The sequence below is a fragment of the Tenrec ecaudatus genome, chromosome 16 (assembly GCF_050624435.1).
Source record: "Tenrec ecaudatus isolate mTenEca1 chromosome 16, mTenEca1.hap1, whole genome shotgun sequence".
In the NCBI taxonomy this organism is placed as follows: domain Eukaryota; kingdom Metazoa; phylum Chordata; class Mammalia; order Afrosoricida; family Tenrecidae; genus Tenrec; species Tenrec ecaudatus.
In genome coordinates this window covers 58269167-58284769 of record NC_134545.1, presented here as the reverse complement: position 1 = coordinate 58284769, position 15603 = coordinate 58269167, and the positions used below count along the sequence as shown (strand labels likewise).

The 15603-nt window shown below is 41.4% G+C and overlaps 2 pseudogenes; both read right to left on the bottom strand.

The window, feature by feature from the left end:
* Window positions 1-5770: 5770 nt before the first annotated feature.
* Window positions 5771-6249, bottom strand: LOC142428981 (ubiquitin-like FUBI-ribosomal protein eS30 fusion protein pseudogene; annotated as a pseudogene).
* Window positions 6250-8195: 1946 nt separating this feature from the next.
* Window positions 8196-15603, bottom strand: part of LOC142428610 (cyclin-dependent kinase inhibitor 3 pseudogene) — a 39376-nt pseudogene continuing 31968 nt past the window's right edge.

Here is a 15603-nt window from a genome sequence, read left to right as displayed (position 1 = left end):
AGGAGGTAACCGTATATTCTATTCATCCCAGGAGGACTATTTGCCATAAGTCAGTCTGGGAAGAACATGATTTGAGCCCACACAGAGAAAAGAGAGGCAGTGAGAAAAGCCAGCTGGACTGGGTGTTAGAAGACTTAGCTTCTGGCCAAACTCTGTCATATACTTAGCCCTGGGCAAGGTACATAGCATTTCTGGCCTTCACTTCTTCATCTCTAAAATTGGAAAGCAGGCAGATGAGTCAACATCGATTTGACTCTTTTTGAAAGTATACACCCTCTTCTGTGCCACAGACGTGATCCAAAGGCTCTGCACTAGTTTTCAAAACCAATCATAAACAATCAGCACCATTTCTCTCCCCACCCCTTCTCTTTAGCTGTGGGCCCCTCCTTGTAAGCGGCCTTAGATGATACAGTTGGTAAAGTGGTCTGCTGCTAAGGTGGGCGGTTTCAACCCACTAGCCATTGTGTGGGACAAAGGTGTGGCCGTCTGCCTCCATCGAGATGGATCGCCGTGGAAAGCGCAGGAGCCAATGGTACGCTTGTCCTGTGGGGTCTCAATGAATTGGAATTGACCGGGTTGGTTTGTTTGCTAGTCATTTATGTTTCCCTTCTCACTTGTTGTGAGCTCTTGGGAGGCAGGGAGGACCAGATTTTATTCCTTTGAGTGGCTCTGGGGGTTAGAATTTGGGCTGCTAACTGTAATGGTGCCAATTCTGAGCCATCAGAGGCTCCTAGAGAGAAAGATGAAGCTGTCTACTCCACGCCTGGAACCCTCTGACGACTCAATGACAGGGGTTCTATAAAGAATGGCGCAAGCTGTCTTGCCGGCTGTTAAGTAGATTTGCATATCTAGCAAATCGCAAGTCTATTGATTGTTCAGCGTTCTAAATATTATTTCCCAAATTTTCTATGCTAATTATTTAACATGAATTCCTCAGTGCTGCAAATACTGAGTGCACTCAGATACTAACCTAGAGGTTTGAACCCACCCAGAGGCACTTAAGAAGAAAGTCCTGGCGACCTCCTTTGAAAGCTCACCCATTGAAAACCCCGTGGAGCACAATTCTCTCTGACACCCAAGGGGGGCACCATGAGTCCAAAGCAGCTGGGTTTGAAAACACACTGTATTCAACAATGTCCCTGTGTTAGAGAGGGTTCTCTAGAGAAACAAAACCCGAATGCTAATAATTTTATATATATTTATACAGATAGATAGATATATAACATAAGAAATAAACAGTTAATGAAATTATAAAGCAGTACAAATGACTCAGTGTGACTCACTCCTGTGAGTCAGTTGTGAGACACTGGCAGTCATTCAAGTCTTGAAGGCCACCAGGTAATCCTCTGTAGAGCAATTCAGGCTATCCAGGCACAGGCAGCAAACAGCAAGGCAGGTTACCAACAGTCAGCCAGATGATAGAGTCTGACAGTCCCCAGCTCAAAAGATGTAAATTCCAATGGTGTGGCAAATTAGGTCTTGAAGGAACCTCAAATTACAGCGACACAGTCCACGGGTTAGGTGTCTCACAGGTAGTGTAGCTTGCAAATTGAGGCAAAGAACAAGCAAGTCAGCCACACACTGGTCTGATGATCAAAGAGCAAGAGACAAGAAAGGCAAGGCTCACCGAGTCATTTATCTCTCCGCCCTTCAATTAATCTCACATGTGTTTATCGGCCAGGTTGGCACAATAAACTAACTACCTCAGTCCCAAATAACTATCACAGTAGACTGAGAAAGCAAAACATTGAACCTCCTCATAGTAGCCCCATAACACTGATATGTGAATCCAGGACTGCTTCACTTGTGTGTACAATTACTGATTCACAACTACCTGTTTTTGTTTGTTTTTATTGAAGGGAGCAACCGTTTGAATGTGCGCATCTGTGTGTGCATATTTGTATCAAAACCTATATTCTCCTTGCTGGAATATATTGTATTGACTTTTAAGAACTAAGCCATTTTTATATAGACTTTTAAATTTTGTGTTAGAACCCTGGCCACCTGGTTTTTGCAACTTTTTACTATACCTACTTGTTTTCCCCTACTGAGGCACTGATGTAGAATTTTAAAACGAAAGTGTCCTTCAAGGCCATCTGTGATCCAATCTCTCATTTTATAGTTGAGGAAAGGGGCCCAGCGAGAATATGATACCAGTGCTGGTCGGAGCCAAGTGAAAGCTAGAACCGATGGGTCTTGATCTTCTCTTCAGGGATTGCTTCCCTGCTGCTGTGCAGTAATAAATATTTCTGAGCTTGCTTGCATTCTGCTACAGAAAGGTAGAGAAATTCAGGTGTAAATCCCCCCCTTGAATGTATTAGAGATGTGCATCTTTATGAATATTATTCATTGGTTGAAGCAAACACTGCTGGGTAAGTGGAAGATATGTGTTCTCTTTCTTCAGAAGCCTATTTCATGCTGCGCCAAGGGGATGGCGTGCGAGTGCAGGTTAATAATTTATAGAATGCATTCATCTCCATTCCTCTTTGACTAAAATATTAATTCTCCATTGATCATCATTATTTGCTTTTTGCCCAGGCAATATACAATGCAGAGAGTTTGATGAAAGGGTTATTTCCTAGACTAATCATGGCCCCCTGTGCTCTGCCAGTAATTTACTGACTTTATTTACTTGTGGTAATGAGCACACCATGTAGAGCCTGCCAGCAGCTGAAACGCCCTGGAAGCCTTCTCTTTCTAGGGCAGGACAATGCAAGAAGCCCAGCTGCTTCTCTGATTTAGTATTTGCAGCATGATCCTGCATTTTATTACATCTTTAATGGAACAGTGTAGGTAAATATAGTATATAAAAATCTTAACCTGATTTCTATTAACAAAGGGAACTTATTTTAAAATATCTTGAGAAGTGTTGTTCTGTGTGTGTATGTATGCATGTGATTATTATTTTTTTAAGGCCCTAGAAAATGAACCACAGATTTGGTTGATGTTTAGTGATTTAGGAATTATGTCATCTTATACAAGTTGTAATCTAGAAGATAGAAAAAAAATTAGGATGGAAGTCATTCCGTACCATATATAAAAAGAAGGGCCCTTTATATTTGGTTTTGGAAAGGGAAAGGCAACCCATAGAGCATTCTTTGCTTCTTGTGAAATGCATTTTGAATTTTTATTTGCCTGAGGAAATCTGTTTTTGCAAAATGTGAACATTTTGACTAAATTCTGAAGCCGTGCGTGACTGAACAAAGGAAGAGCTAGCGCTTTCCTGCTTCTGCATTTGTCCATTTGTCCATTTCCCTTTTGTCACTGGTTCCACGTTGGAAATTGGCCCCTTCAGCCCCGAGGACCACACAGGCTAGCTATTCTCACCGTCATCTCGGACTTTCACCTGCCTCCTCTTTTGTAGGTTGAAGAACACGCCTGTTTTTATCCTCCCTACCACATCTTAAAATCGTCTATTAATCTCAATAAACTCACATCCTCCAGAGCTCTAGTACACTGGATTGGAGCGGTAACCCCATTTTACACTCTAAGTTCCTCGTAGATGGAGTGATGCTGGTGGGGTGCTTGGTTGCTTAACACACTTTAAGAATAATGGAGTCATATTACAATTGCTCCTCCTCAGCTGGTGGCCCAGTTGTTCCTGAAGCTCAGCGAGACATCCACGGTTTAAATAGTCATTTAGGTAGCTCCTGTGCATTCAGGGGTGGAAGAGAAAGACTGTAATTGTGCTCTACTCTTGAATAGGGTAACTTCACTGCTCGGAAAGTCATCATTTTAATATATCGATTATACACAGGTGCACACACACACATACATATATCACTGTTGACCAAGGAAATTAAAAACCACTTTAAGTATTTACAAGAAAGGGAATTCAATATTGTTTACCCAGGTGTTGAAGAAGCTGGAAGTCAACAGGAGTTTATAAATAGAGAGATGTGAAGGAGAGAGAATTACAGCTCAGGAGTCCAGATGACTCCAGGTGACTAGAACGCCAGGTGGCTAGAACCATGATCACCAGGTGCTAGAGCTGGAGAGATGACACATGAGTCACCTGAGCAGTCACCCACGGTGGAGAGCTGTGACCTCAGGCTCCTTACCAACCTCCACCCACTGCGCGGTCTCACGCCAGGGTGCCCTATTAGTCAACCACAGTGGGAAACTGGCGACAATGAAATTTTGGCAAGAGACATGTGATGAGTGCCCACCCCATCCCCTTGCCCCTCAGTACAGATTAGAGAGTGACGAGGCAGCATGGAGAAGGGAAGAATAGATTATATAACAAATAGGTTTAGGACATGTTCACAAAATTTAGCTGACCCTAGCTAAACCCTCTCGAGTCTTATTACTGGCTAAATCTGAGTGCAGCTTTAGGAATTCTAGGGGACAGGGACCCCTGGAGGCCCAAGGTTATCCAGCGTCTCCTTTGGAAGATCTGCCTCTGCAAACTTCCCTTTGGAACTTTGGTTTTCTTCTTCCATCTCATCCCCACCACATACACTTGCTTGAACTTTCTCTGTGCTTACCAGTCAGACTAATGTGAGTTTATTGAGGAAAACGCCAACGTTTCTCTTGCTGGTCCACCAGCTGGTTTAGGGTTTGAGTCTGAAGTGCAGGATGTCTAGGAGGATGGGGGAAAGCCTGAGAGGTGATCAGCCTTTCTCCGAATACCAGCAGAGTTTCTTGGCGCCACTGTCAAGCACTCATCATCTCCTGCTAAATGTTCGCCTTCTTTTTTTTGTAGTCTCAATCGTCTTAGAACTTAATGTCACTCAAATATTGCAAAGCTGCTTATCTAAGGCAAAGATCCCTGGACCTAGAATTGTAAAACGCTAGCTTTTGGAATCTTGGGTGTTATATATCTTTGAGCCGCCTTTTAATGATTTTGCTTGGTTTTATCAGATACAATTTGAAAGACCACGTTTTTATGTCCTGCCTGTTCAATTTTGGCGCCCCGGTAGCATAGCGGGTACGAATTGGGCTGTGATCCCAAAGGTCAGGATTCAAAACCACCAGCCACTTTCTGGGCATAAACCCGGGTGGGGCTTGCCACACCCATAGAGTTACAGTCTTGGAAACCCACAGGGAGCGGTTCTACCCTGTCCTACAGTGTCGCCGGGAGCTGGCAGTGAGTTTGGCTTGGCTTGGTTCAATTTTATCACAAGCAATTTGAGGGTAAGGATGGCTTATACTTTGGTATACACCTGTAGAATCTTAATACTGTCTTCTACAAATCAGATGTTGTAATGCACGTTTATTGAAGAAAGAAGTCACTGAAAAATTGATAACCTGATTGGGCAAGCTGCAATGTGAATGGTAAGAAAAAGGTAAGCATCTACTCATCAAGGGTACAATCTCAGTGCAGACTCAAGATCAAAAAAGTGATGTGAAGTGAGCCTGATATGTCACAAAAGGTAACAGTGTGGACTATGGCGACCTTGAGATGACTGGAAAGAACTTCCAAGATGCCCTTTAAAGAGGGCAGCTGGTATTCTGTCCTAGCCAGGTGTTGCCATGTGTCACAGTGGACCCAGCGTTGTCAGTACTTCTGAATATGTATGTGAAATCTTCGCATGTTTTTGGCTTGATTAATCAGTTAGGGACTTCTGTTACTATGATGGCAATACATTAAAAATGAATCCATTTTAGACTTTTAGGTGTTCGTCATACTTATAGTTCTTTACAAGCACGTACATAAAATTCGGTGAGAATTATTGCATGACTTTAGCGCTCTAATTTCCCTTGTCTTCCTTTGCAGTTTTAACTGCACTATGTCTTTTTTTTTTTTTGCCTGGGGCAACACGGCTTTATTATTAGCAAGCCAGGGTTTCAAAGGCTTTAGGAGTTGGCATTCGGCCCCTTCTTGCCAAAGGTGGGTACAACATTGACAAAACGCCGGTTGTACTGCATCCGCCGCTTGGCCCGGCCAGTCTTCTTCTTCTTCTCCTGTTTAGCCACCTTGGGAGTCTGGCCTCTCACTTTCCCAGCACAAGCCAGGGAACCATGGACTTTGCCTCCAAGCACGCGGCCAGTTACTTCTAGAGTAGCCAGGGCCTCCAGCCCACACTGGTTCAGGATCGCCCCATCCTCCAGAGGCGAGCCTCCCAGAAGCACCACCTGGTCTTCGGGGGCGATGCCCTCCAGCGACGCAACATGGGCCTTGATCTGCGCGACCTTCTCCTGGCCGGTCACCTCGAGTGTGTGTAGCCCCTGGGCTCGGACGAAGAGCTGCATAATGGCGGCTGAAAGGTAGCGCCTGCTCCGGCTGCGGCGAAGATGGAGGCGAGAAAGAGCTGCACTATGTCTTTAGGGTGTCTCTCTGTTGTAACTTAGTTAATTTTCAGAAATAACTACTGTAGAAAAGGGCACTACTGGCTGTATTTTGATGTTCTGAACTTGCTTTCCCAGGTTTTTACCTACCATCAGCTTTGTAACTTATCTGAGTTATAATGATAGTCTACAATCAACTAATCACTCAACTCACTGCCATCACATCGCTTCTGACTCATAGTGACGTGATTTAGGACTGAGCAGAACTGCCCTTGTAGGTTCCTGAGACTGTAACTCTGTACAGGCAAAGAAAGACTTGCCTTTCTCCATCAGAGCAGCTGGTGGTTTCAAACTGCTGATCTTTCAGTGAGTAGCCCAACTCATAACCACTCTGCTATCAGGCCTCCCAATCAACTAGTAGACTAACAAAAAAGTGTTTGCTGTGTGGAGATCACAGAGATTATAAGCAACCTTATTTTCAGATACAGGTAGTTCAGATCAGTATGACATATTCTTGACAAGGCTGGGCATGTTCGTTCTTGTGCCAAAGCAACCAGTTAGCTTCATACACAGAAATCCTCGCTTCTGGTTGTTCCAGCAGAGGAGTCTGGCCACTTAGGTTTCATAAGACCGGCTCCAATTTGCAGTGATTTGCTGTTGAGGGAAGCTAATCCAGGTAGTAAAGTGAGTCATTTTCCAGCATGATATAACTAGAATTGGTTCTTAGCCCAGAAAGACATGAGTCAGTTTTGTCCTGACTCAGTTCCTAATGTGATGCACAGTGACTCATGCCCTTGTATGATGTCATCTTTGTTCCTTGTAAGATTTGACCTCCTCAGTGTTTTGGTTTGTTGATTTTTTTTTCTCCTGAAGGAGAGAATGAGAGTGTTGTAGAATAAGATGAAATCCTCCAAGGAATGCAGAATCAGACTAATAAAGTAAGCCTTCATTTTCTCACAATAAGCCTGAAGGAGTAATTAAGCCTTAAATGCCTATATTGTTGTTCTCATCTATTAGGATTGTTAATTTCCAAACAGTCTAGCTATCAGCCAACATTTGATTGAAAATATTTTGCATGTAAAAGAAGAAATGACAACAGTTCAATAATTTGGCTGATATATTTATAAAAGGCAGCTGCGTTTGAGAAAAAAAATTAACAATAAATGGCCAGATTAAAGAGGACACATGGGTTGGTCTTTTAGAAAGATCTATTAGTTTATATTCAGAAAGTAAATCAAAATTGGAACATTTGTTCTGAAAACCATGAGTATTTTCAGAATATGTAGAGTTTATAAAATATTGTAAAATGATCTTGTTGTGCTTATGTCAACTATAAATCAATTTCAGTGTGCATGTCTTGTGTTGGGGTTCAAATATGGAGGCTGAAGAAAAAGGCAACCCTTTATTGTAAGATGGATCAACTTTGACCTTTTTCTCAAGGCAAAGGATCCCAGGCTATGAGTAGATAATGGTACTGATAAAGTTGAATCAACTGCTCCAACAATCTTCTCAGTCTATTTCTTAACTGTTCATGTTCCGAATTCCAGGAAATATTAATTAACCTAGGTTGGCAGGTGTAACCATCTCACCTTGGTTCAATTATCCTTGACATAAAGGATATTAATCATTCCAGCGTGTGTCTGCTATAAAGACCATTTAGTTTGTCCTCCAATTTCCTTTCTCTCCAGCATCAATTATAATAATGTCTTTATTTGTCCTGCAGAGCATACTTCTCAAACTATAATGTTCATATGGATCATTTATTGATCTTTTTAAGATGAAATTCTGATATAGCAGAATTGGGGTATCTCCTGAAATTCTGCATTTTTGATCAATATAATCTTTAGGAATATTTGCATACATTTGATATTTAGGTGGATAACTAGTGGTTTAGTTCCCATACAAATTTCATTAGTGATCTCTTCAGTTTCACACATGGTCAGATGCATACTTTAAGCAATTCTTTATCTAGCTACAGATCTTGATAGTGACTCTCTTGATGATAGATGGGTAGCTAGTAGGTCCCAGAACTCATGAAGATAATTATATTGCTTTATGGTCTGTATGGCCTCCGACCCTCTGAGGTCTCTCAGGCTGTCTATGGCTTGCTGTGTCAGACAGGTATGGAAGGAGACAAGCAGCTACAAGATAAGATCCCCACAGTCCTCCATAAAAGCGTACCATTATGTCACAGCATTGGGCTATGTCAGGAGTCCCGCCATCTGGGATTGGATGATGATGCGTGATAATCCTACACTGCTGGTAGAGCTCCCAGGTTTGGGGCTCTGTATTTTGATAGCTCCTTTCTGTATCTTTTTGGATATTTCTTCTTACATCTTTAAATTTACAACCTGGAACAGAACAATTCACTCGTGACAGGTGGAGCCATGGCATCTGTATTGGAGGTTGTTCATCTTCAATAGGTTCTTTATCAGATGAGTCAAACTCACTTCTTAGCAATGATCTAAGGCTTCCCTCAGCTCATTGGCACATCCTTCTGGGAGGTGGGGCGTAGCATCTTCAAGACCCAATCAGGGTTCCCTTCTTTTTCTTACTCCGCCTCTGGGTTCTCTGGTTAGGTGTCCTAACTGTTCATTGGTTCGTAGTAGGCCTTTAAAAAGAGCGCGGAAGGAAGGTCTGTTGAGTGTTGATTGGCTGCAAGAGCGCCCTCCTCCAGCCAGTTGCCAGCGTGGAGTGGGCAAGGGGCGGGGCAAGGAGGGATGGGGCAGAAGTGTTTAAAGGCAAGTTGAAGAAGAGCGTTTTCTCAGCCCCGCTAGGTGGTCCTCGTGGAGATGGGAGACCAGAAAGCAGGAGAGAGGGGGAGGGGAAAGAGGACAAAAGGAACAGGGGAGCAAGGAAGGGGGTGAGGAAGGGGTCATGAGAGAAGGGAGAGCAAGGGGAGAGAGCTCTTTATAGCTAACCTAGGCTTATATATCTTTGGGGGGCATGTAAACCCCCTAATTCGAAATTCTGCATTTCCAATAGCATCTAGTTAATGCAGATGCTACTGCTTCATGGAGTACCAAGACTATTCCTGGAAGATCAGAAGTCTTTATTGAAATATCTGTTCCTACATTTATATAGCTCATGTGAAAATTACCACAACTCCGGCTCTGGAAGTGAATACCAATTGGCTTAAATCAACCAGTTATTCAATGCTATTCCAATATTCCAGGACCTACACTAGTGATTGGTATGTAGTAGGTGCTCGTTAAATATTTTCAAATAAATGAGTAGATACTGGAAAGTTTATTTGAATGTATCACCTAAGATGAGTTTCAAGAGGCTTGCTTAAAATGCTGGTGTGGAAAGACTCTTTTTCATTGGAGGCGAATGGCAGAGACAGGATTTGATTGGCAGTCTTCCTACAACTTCCTACAACTCTAAAGGAAGTCAGTCTTAGAGTGAAACTGACACCGAAGAAGACGGAGAAGAGAGATAGAAACATCGAGACATTAATCATCCATTGTCCAGCTCAACAGTTATTTGAAGCAATAAATATTTTCAGCTTTTAAAAGTTTTAGCATTTTAATTGACATAAAATGAATCATGTTAGAAGTATAAATTTGAGTGACTTTTCGTAAATTCACAACGTTGTACAATCATTATTGCTATCTAATTCTACAAGTTTCATCACTCCCAAAGACACTTTGAACCTAGTAGCAGTTGGTACCAATTTCCTCCTCGTTTTATCCCCTGGCTACCACTGATCTACCTTCTGTCTCTATGGATTTGCCGGTTCTGGAGGTGTACTTGCAATCACACAACATGTGACCATTTGTTTCTGACATTTCCTTAGCATAATATTTTCAAGGTTTATCCATGTTGTAGTATCTAAGAGTACTTGATTTCGTTTTATGACTGAATAATATTCCCGGGAGCAGAATTAACTGGGTCCTAATGTAATTCTGCTTAGTTTTCTGATGAACTACCAGATCGTTTTGTACAGAAGCAGTACCATTTCACATTTCCCCAGCAGTGTGTTAGGATCCTGGCTTTTCTATAGTCCTTACCAATGTCTGTGAATTGTCTGGCTTTCTTTGCTTGTTTTTAAAAATTGATATCCTGATGAATATCACTAGCCCTGGTGGTGCAGTGGGTTAAACATTGACTGCTAATTTAAGGTTGGCAATTCAAAGGCACCAGGTCCTCTACAGGAGAAAGATGAGACTGTCTCCTTTTGTAAAGATTTACAGTCTCTGAAACCGGATGGAGCAGTTCCACTCTGCCCCAGGAGGCAGGATGAACTTGATGACAGTGGGAGGGTAACGGATATAAAGTAGCAGTTTATCATTGTGGTTTTGATGAGCATTTCCCTGGTCCTATAGTGAACACTTTTCATGTGCTTGTCATTGAGGTTGGGTGCTGTCAAGGCACTTTCTAATCTTGTTATTGTGAGATGACATCAAGGTGGTTCTGGTTCATAGTGACCCTAAACAGAGCAGATTGTAACACTTCCTCGTCCTGCACAGTCTTCATCATAAGCTTATGTTTGAGTCCACTGTGGTCAATGCAACTTGTCAAGGGGCTTCCTCCTTTCTGCTGCCCCTCCACTTTACCAAGAATTAGTCTCTCCTGGGAACATGTTTCAAGGATGTGATACCAAGTCTTGCCATTCTTGTCTCTAAGGAGGATTTTGGTTGTACTTCTTCCAAGATAGATTTGCTTGTTCTATGCCAGACCCATTTAGTTCAAACGCATTGATTTTTCTTCAGTTTTCCTTATTCCGTGTCCAACTTTCAGATGCAATGGAGGCAATCGGAAATACCTTAGTGCATCGGGTCCTTCAGTTTCTTAATCGCTGCTTCCAAGAGCATTGGTGTGGATCCAAGCAAGACAAAATTCTTGACAACTTCAAACTTTTCTCCATGTATCTTGGTGTTACGTATGGGTCCAGTTGTGAGAATTTTGGTGTTCTTTACATTGAGTATCATTCATACCAAGGGCTGCAACATTTTGTCTTCATCAGCAAGTACTTCCAGTCCTCCTCACTTTCAGCAAGGAAGGTTGTGTCATGATTATTATGTTTGAGCCCACTGTTACTGTGACTGTGTCAATCCATCTTGATGGCTGTCCTCTTTTTCACTGACTATTAGGCATGATGTCCATTTCCAAGGACATGTCCATTTCTAGTAACATGTCCAAAATACGTGAGATAAAGTCACGTCTATCCTAGCCTCTTAGAACCATTCTGATTATTCTTCCTTCAAGGCAGATAAGTTTTTCTTTTGACAGTCCATGGTACCTTCAAGGTTCTTCATCAATACTATAATTCGAATGCATCAAGTCTCCTGTGATCTTTCTTATGCATTGTTAAGCTTTCACGTGCATATGAGGAAATTGAAAATACCATGGCGTGGGTCAGGTTCACCGTAGTCTTCAAAGTGACACCTTTGATCTTTAACACTTTAAAGAAGTCTTGTGCAGCAGATTTGCCCAGTGCCCTACATTGTGTAATTTCTTGACTGCTGCTTCCATGAATGCTGACTGTAGATCCAAGTTAAGTGAAATCTTTAACAACTTTAATCTTTTCTTCATCACAATGTTGTCTATTAGTCAAGTTAGGAGGAATTTTGTTTTCTTTACATTGAATTGTAATCCATATTCAAGGTTGTACTTTTTGATCTTCATCAGCAAGTGCTTCAAGTTTTCCTTGATTATATCAAGCAAGGTTGTGCCATCTACGCATCACAGGTTACTCACGAGCCTTCCTCTAATCTTGATCCCATGATTTTCTTCATATAGTACAAACAGCTCAGCATGCAAATTGAAATAAATATTGTGAAAGGATACAACCCTGACACACACACCTTTCCTGATTTTAAACCATGTAGTATCCTCTCATCATGTTTGAACAGATACCATACAACCACAATTAAGTATTCTGGAATTCCCATTCTTCACAATATTATCCATAGTTTGTTATGATCCATACAGGTGAATCCCTTTGCATAGCCAATAAAACACAATAGACATCTTTCTGATATTCTCTTCTTAACAGCCAAGATTCATCTGACATTAGCAATGACATCTCTTATGCTATCTTCTTCTCAATCTGTCTTGGATTTCCGGCAGCTTCCTGTGGATGTACTGCTGCAACAATTTTAAAATTATCTTCAGCAAAATTGTTCAATAATTTCCATATTATTTAAAATATATATTTACACATTCTTTTGAGTCATCTTTCATTGAAATGGGCACAAATAAGAATCTCTTCCAGTTAGTAGACAGGTTTGCTGTCTTCCAAATTTCTTGTCATAGACTAGCAAGTGCATGAGTTTTTGAAAATATATTAGGTGGAATTTTGTCAGTTCTTGATCCTTGTTTTTCACGAATGCCTTTAGGGCCGATTGGACTTCTTCCTTCAATGCCATTGGTTTTCCTCAGTCATTAGTGCTCAATGTGTCAAATCTGTTCTTGATATGGTCGCTAAATTCAGGTGGGATATACTCATGGCCATATTTTGACTCTCATGATTTGTTTTAATTTTCTTCAGCTTCAACCTGAACTTGAACATGAACAATTAGTGGTCTGGTCCACAGTCTTACATTCCATGTTCTGATTAATAATGGATGTTTGCACTGTTTCTTCTCCTTTTGAGTCATGCCCCATCAGCAAATTAAGGTCCTGAAAGCTTCACACCATTCCCGTTATTAAAGATGACTCTCTTTTGAGAAGGCATCCATTTTCTAGTCGTAGGAATGCCTTCCAGCTTGAAGGGGCACATCTTCCTGCATTGTATCAGAGATGTTCCACAGCTATTAAAAACATTCCTTTAAACCTTATTTATTTCAATAATTTGTGTGTATATAGTTGTTTAAAAATAATTTTATTGGGGGTTCTTACAGCTCTTATCACAATCCATACATCCATTGGGTCAAGCACATTTGTACAGATGTTGCCATCATCCTTTATGAAACATTTTCTTTCTACTTGAGCCCTTGGTATCAGCTCCTTATTTTATTCCTCCCTCCCCCACCCCACCCCTCATGAACCCTTGATAATTTATAAATTATTATTTTCATATCTTACACAGACCACTGTCTCCCTTCACCATGTTTCTGTTGTTCACCCTGGGGGGTGTGGTTATACATCTATCATTGTAATCAGTTCTCCCTTCTTCCCCCAACATTCCCCCTACCCTCATGGTATTACTACTCCAATTACTGTTCCTGAATGGTTTATCTGTCCTGGATTCCGTGTATTGAGAGCTCTTATCTGTATCAGTGTACATGCTCTGGTCTAGCTGGATTTGTAAGGTAGAACTGGTCATGAAAGTGTGGGTGGAAGAAGCATTAAAGAGCCAAAGGAATGTTGTATGTTTCATCTGTGTTATACTGCACCCTGGCCGGCTCATCCCTTCTTTGCGACCCTTCTGTGAGGGGATGTCCAATTGTCTACAGATGGGCTTTGGGTCTCCACTCCGTCCCCCCCCCTCCATTCACATCAGTATGATTGTTCTGGGTCTTCTGATGTCTGATACCTGATCTCATCGACACCTCATCATCATTTAGGCTTGTGTACATCTTCCATGTGTGCTTGGTTACTTCTCAGCTACATGACCATTTGTTCATCTTCAGCCTTTAAAATCCCAGATGCTATATCTTTTAATAGCCAGGTATTATCAGCTTTCCTCACCACGTTTGCTTATGCACCCATTTTGTCTTCTGTGCTCATGTCAGGAAGGTGAGCATCACAGAGTGGCAAGTTATTAGAACAAAATGTTCTTGTGTTGAGTAGAGGCCCAAGTACTGCTGTCTGCTACCTTAATATTTAACATATAATATATGTACAGAGATCTCTGTCCCTATCATTATATATAAAGATGTTTATATATGTACAGTTCCACAGCTATTAATAAGGATTTCAGTGGCTAATTTTTTAGAAGTGAACAACCTCTTCCGTCTTCCTAGACTATTCGTAGTCTGGAAGTTCTATGCACCCTGGGTAAACCTGCTAGCATATGAACTACTGGTGGCCTAGCTTCCAACATCCAAGCAACATACAAGCCACCAGAATATGACAAGCTGACAGATGAGTGGGATCAACTGACCATGAATATATGAACTATTTGTATGCCTCCTCACCTTTAAAGCCATTTAGCCATTTTCTATTACTTATAAAGAGTTATAATTAACAACTGAGGAAATGTTTATTATGTTTCTGGGATATCCCATTTTGGGGTAGTGTGTGTGTATGTGTATTGTTGTTGTTGTGCTTCATGAGTCATCTGGGTCAAAATGTATCAGGCTTAGGAAACATTCCACCACACCACATAGTTTGGACCTAGAACTAAACTCTCTCTCTCTATATACACACACACACACACACACACACACACACACATATTTATTTATTTGTAAAGAGTTGTATTGGCATATAATTCACACACCATATAATCCAGTCACACTCACATCAAGAAGAGTTGTACAATTGTCACCACAATCACTTGGAGAAGATTTTCTTTATTCGTGCGCCCATCATTATTGGCTCTCAATTCCATACTGCTGCCCCTGCAACTTCTCCCATCATACCCTCAAGGAACCATGAATCCAATTACTCTTTCTATAGATTTACCTATCCTAAATTTCATGTACAGAAAAAACATTTAAAACAAACAAATAAAATTTAACAACAATAACAGGAAAGTGGAGAAATAGCTCAGTAGAAAGATAAAGCAGTAAATATTAGAAGCAGAACAAATTGAAAATGGATCATAAAGGAGAACAATTGATACTGGGCTAAATTTTAAACCTAATTATGTCTTCAGTAATCCACTTTCCAATGCACTCTGCATGATAACAGAGTTATTCACACCCCTGGTCCATGATCAGAGGGGATTCACCAAGGGCTTAAGCTATGTGTATTTCCCTTTCCTTTTTTTTTTTTTAACTAAAGAACTTTAAAGTAGGTCAAAAGGGAGACCAAATGATAAGATATTGCATTTTAACTTAACTGCATTTGCAAGAATCAATTTTACAATGCTCTCTGTCTGATAACAAGACTGGTCACAACCCTCAACTATGATTCGAGAGACTGCACTGGAGGCTTAATTCATGTGAGGACCCTGCACATGGTTTTCAGGCTTCCACTGCCAGCCAGGGCCTTCTGCAGACCAGGTGTTTACAATTCAAGCTCTGATACCATTCCCTACGGGGATTTGGATTATATCATTTACAATTAGAAACAGGCTATATGGAAGAAACTTAGCAAGCAAGTATAAGCAGGAAAACGAGGCAGAGCTGTGGTGCCCCCGCCTCTCATTAATTCAAGGAGAGGGCGCTGTTGGAATATGGAAGTTTATGTGCTAGGGGGAGACCCTCTTCTCGCCTTTCTTTGCACAGAGAGGAAGTATGAGAACAATTTACCAGT